Here is a 5000-nt window from a genome sequence, read left to right on the forward strand (position 1 = left end):
GGGACACGCTGAAGAAACAGCGCTGGTTTAGACACGGTGGGCGCAGTGTTGGAATCGGCAGCGCCGATGAAACCGGCAAAGTCGGCAGAATTGGCAGCGGGTGCTGGCGATGGGTCTGGACGGGCTGGATAGTCCAAGGCTCGACGAGAAAGACCGCAGGTTGAGACACTGGGGCAGTGGCAGCCCGCGGGACAGTGTTGGCAGATTCGGCAGCGCAGATTTGTGCGGCTGCAGGTTCGTCGGGGAAAATCGGCAGCGCAGATTTTTCGACGAGCATGGGCTGGACGATGGACTGTCCAGGCCAGGCAGGAAAATTTGTCGAGGGGACACGCTGACGAAACAGCGCTGGTTCAGGCACGGCGGGCAGTGTTGGAATCGGCAGCGCCGACGAAATCGGCAAAGTCGGCAGAATCGGCAGCGCAGATTTTTCGACGAACATGGGCTGGACGCTGGACTGGCCGGGCCATGCAGGAAAATTCATCGAGGGGACACGCTGACGAAACAGCGCTGGTTCAGGCACGGCGGGCAGTGGTGGAATCGGCAGCGCCGACGAAATCGGCAAAGTCGGCAGAATCGGCAGCGGGTGCTGGCGATGGGTCTGGACGGGCTGGATAGTCCAAGGCTCGACGAGAAAGACTGCTGGTTTAGACACTGGGGCAGTGGCAGCCCGCGGGACAGTGTCGGCAGATTCGGCAGCGCAGATTTGTGCGGCTGCAGGTTCGTCGGGGAAAATCGGCAGCGCAGATTTTGCGACGAACATGGGCTGGGCGATGGACTGTCCAGGCCAGGCAGGAAAATTTGTCGAGGGGACACGCTGACGAAACAGCGCTGGTTCAGGCACGGCGGGCAGTGTTGGAATCGGCAGCGCCGACGAAATCGGCAAAGTCGGCAGAATCGGCAGCGCAGATTTTTCGACGAACACGGGCTGGACGGTGGACTGTCCAGGCCAGGCAGGAAAATTTGTCGAGGGGACACGCTGACGAAACAGCGCTGGTTCAGGCACGGCGGGCAGTGTTGGAATCGGCAGCGCCGACGAAATCGGCAAAGTCGGCAGAATCGGCAGCGCAGATTTTTCGACGAACATGGGCTGGACGCTGGACTGGCCGGGCCATGCAGGAAAATTCATCGAGGGGACACGCTGACGAAACAGCGCTGGTTCAGGCACGGCGGGCAGTGGTGGAATCGGCAGCGCCGACGAAATCGGCAAAGTCGGCAGAATCGGCAGCGGGTGCTGGCGATGGGTCTGGACGGGCTGGATAGTCCAAGGCTCGACGAGAAAGACTGCTGGTTTAGACACTGGGGCAGTGGCAGCCCGCGGGACAGTGTCGGCAGATTCGGCAGCGCAGATTTGTGCGGCTGCAGGTTCGTCGGGGAAAATCGGCAGCGCAGATTTTGCGACGAACATGGGCTGGGCGATGGACTGTCCAGGCCAGGCAGGAAAATTTGTCGAGGGGACACGCTGACGAAACAGCGCTGGTTCAGGCACGGCGGGCAGTGTTGGAATCGGCAGCGCCGACGAAATCGGCAAAGTCGGCAGAATCGGCAGCGCAGATTTTTCGACGAACACGGGCTGGACGGTGGACTGTCCAGGCCAGGCAGGAAAATTCGTCGAGGGGACACGCTGACGAAACAGCGCTGGTTCAGACACGGTGGGCGCAGTGTTGGAATCGGCAGCGCCGAGAAAATCGGCAAAGTCGGCAGAATCGGCAGCAGGTGCTGGCGATGAGTCAGGACGGACTGGATAGTCCAAGGCTCGATGAGAAAGACCGCTGGTTTAGACACTGGGGCAGTGGCAGCCCGCGGGGCAGTGTCGGCAGATTCGGCAGCAGTGTCTGCCGATTCGGCAGCGTTGGCTTGTTGGCGCGGGGGGCCGATTCGAGTGGGGACTTGGGCAGCGGGCAGTGAAAGCAAGAGTTTCCCCGATGCTGCCGGGAAAAACGCTCCCCGGGATGGCCGGGTGAGATGACCCGGCGGCCCGCGACGGGTCATTCAATTCCATGCCCCGTCAACATAACTCCCGATGTACTGTTTGCTTTTTCGGAAGAAGAGATCCATCCCCCCATCCTCGGCCAGCCAAAAACGCTCCAATTAATGGCCGGGTGAGATGACCCGGAGGCCCGCGACGCGTCATTCAAATCACTGCCCTATCGGCTACAACTGCTGATGGGTGGGATTAGAGGCCTGCCATGGTGGTGAGGGGCGGCGAGGACCGTGAAAGCTAGAGTTTTTCAGAGGCTGCCGGGAAAAAGGCCCCTCGGGTGGCGGGGTGCGAGGACCAGGCGCGTCATTCAATTCTCTTCCCTATCAACTTGGCTCCCGTTGGCGGGATTGGAGGCCTACTGTTTGTTACAGGGCTAAAATCGTCAGGGGAAGAGCTGACGAAACAATGCTGGTTTGGATGCAGGGGGTAGTGTTGGAATCGGCAGCGCGGACAAAATCGGCAAAGTCGACAAAAAAGACTGTTGGTCTGGACATCGGGGCAGCGGCAGCCATGCCGACAGGGGGGGAAATCGGCAGCACAGATTTGTGCAGCTGCAGGTTCGTCGGGGAAATCGGCAGCGCAGATTTTTCGATGAACATGGGCTGGAAGATGGACTGTCCAGGCCAGGCAGGGAAATTCGTCAAGGGGACACGCTGACGAAACAGCGCTGGTTCAGGCACGGCGGGCAGTGTTGGAATCGGCAGCGCCGACGAAATCGGCAAAGTCGGCAGAATCGGCAGCGGGTGCTGGCGATGAGTCTGGACGATTTATAGTCCAGGGCTTGATGGAAAAGACTGTTGGTCCAGACAATGGGGCAGTGGCAGCGCGGATTTGTGCAGCTGCAGGTTCGTCGGGGAAAATCGGCAGCGCAGATTTTTCGACGAACAGGGGCTGGGCGCTGGACTGGCCGGGCCAGGCAGGAAAATTCGTCAGGGGGGCACGCTGACGAAAACAGGGGCTGCGGAGTGGAAAATCGGCAGCGCAGATTTTTCGACGAACAGGGGCTGGACCGGCCGGGCCAGGCAGGAAAATTCGTCAGGGGGGCACGCTGACGAAAAGAGGGGCTGCCGCGTGGAAAATCGGCAGCGCAGATTTTTCGACGAACAGGGGCTGGACGCTGGACTGGGCCAGGCAGGAAAATTCGTCAGGGGGCACGCTGACGAAAAGAGGGGCTGCCGCGTGGAAAATCGGCAGCGCAGATTTTTCGACGAACATTCGTCAGGGGGGCACGCTGACGAAAAGAGGGGCTGCCGCGTGGAAAATCGGCAGCGCAGATTTTTCGACGAACATTCGTCAGGGGGGCACGCTGAGGAAAACAGGGGCTGCCGCGTGGAAAATCGGCAGCGCAGATTTTTCGACGAACAGGGGCTGGATGCTGGACCGGCCGGGCCAGGCAGGAAAATTCGTCAGGGGGGCACGCTGACGAAAAGAGGGGCTGCCGCGTGGAAAATCGGCAGCGCAGATTTTTCGACGAACAGGGGCTGGACTGGCCGGGCCAGGCAGGAAAATTCGTCAGGGGGGCACGCTGACGAAAAGAGGGGCTGCCGCGTGGAAAATCGGCAGCGCAGATTTTTCGACGAACAGGGGCTGGACGCTGGACTGGGCCAGGCAGGAAAATTCGTCAGGGGGGCACGCTGACGAAAACAGGGGCTGCCGCGTGGAATGGCAGCCTACACGCAGATGCGAATTCGGCAGCGCACGATGGCTTGAGCAGGTCATGGGTTCGACTTGGCGCGATCTGAAACCTGGACGAGGGACTGTCGACGCTGGACGAGCCAGCGCGGTGGCCTGTCGTGCCCCGTTCAGGGGGGGCCTGCCGCGGAGACAGCCCTCGCGGGCTCGACAGCGCAGGCCAGCGTCCCCGACGTCGCTGGCCGCGGCAGGCGAGCTGCCGGGGTTCCCGCATTCCTACAAGAAAACGTCGTGCTTTCCACATGAAACCAATCCAGTAAAATCAGCCATATTTTTATGAGGCTGCCCACTGAATTTGGGGTCATTCCGGGCCGGTTCCTAGTTTTGCGGATTTACTCGATTTCTAATGGTAGGAAAATTAAAACAAATACTTCCCGACCTCGAAAAATTCTGGGAAAATTAATGAAGGTGGATTGGATTTTTGCCAACCTCTGTGCAAAATTTCAGCTCAAAATACCAAGAAATGAATTTTTTAGAGGGGGGGTGACAGCTGGGACCTAGTAGTGTCTCCCCCTGCCAGAGCTGCAATGACACTTATTGCTCTTTAGGGAGCCACCAGGCCGGCGCCCCTCAAAGACCACACGCGCGCGCGCGCCCGCCCGCGCTGGGCGCTGGGGCGCTGGGGCCTGAGGGCCTGGGGCCCTTGGGGGCCCTTGGGCGCGCGCGCGCGGCCCCCGCAGCCATGCCGCGCTGCGCGACGCGCGGACAGCCCCTGCTGGCTTGCTCTCTCGCCCGCGGGGGGGCTGCCTTCGGGCCCTGGCCCCCCGCGTTCTGGCCTGCCCCCCTGCGTGGGAGAGGCTAGGCGCTGCAGGGGCCAGCCCGACGTCGCTGGCCGCGGCAGGCGACAGCCCGACATCGCTGGCCGCGGCAGGGGCCAGCCCGACGTCGCTGGCCGCGGCAGGCGACAGCCCCTGCTGGCTTGCTCTCTCGCCCGCGGGGGGGCTGCCTTCGGGCCCTGGCCCCCCGCGTTCTGGCCTGCCCCCCGCGTGGGAGAGGCTAGGCGCTGCAGGGGCCAGCCCGACGTCGCTGGCCGCGGCAGGCGACAGCCCCTGCTGGCTTGCTCTCTCGCCCGCGGGGGGGCTGCCTTCGGGCCCTGGCCCCCCGCGCTCTGGCCTGCCCCCCGCGTGGGAGAGGCTAGGCGCTGCAGGGGCCAGCCCGACGTCGCTGGCCGCGGCAGGCGAGCCGCCGGGGTTCCCGCATTCCTACAACAAAACGTCGTGCTTTCCACATGAAATCAATCCAGTAAAATCAGCCATATTTTTATGAGGCTGCCCACTGAATTTGGGGTCATTCCGAGCCGGTTCCTATTTTTTCCGATTTCCTCGAT

This window comes from Populus nigra, chromosome 2, assembly GCF_951802175.1.
Source record: "Populus nigra chromosome 2, ddPopNigr1.1, whole genome shotgun sequence".
In the NCBI taxonomy this organism is placed as follows: Eukaryota; Viridiplantae; Streptophyta; class Magnoliopsida; order Malpighiales; family Salicaceae; genus Populus; species Populus nigra.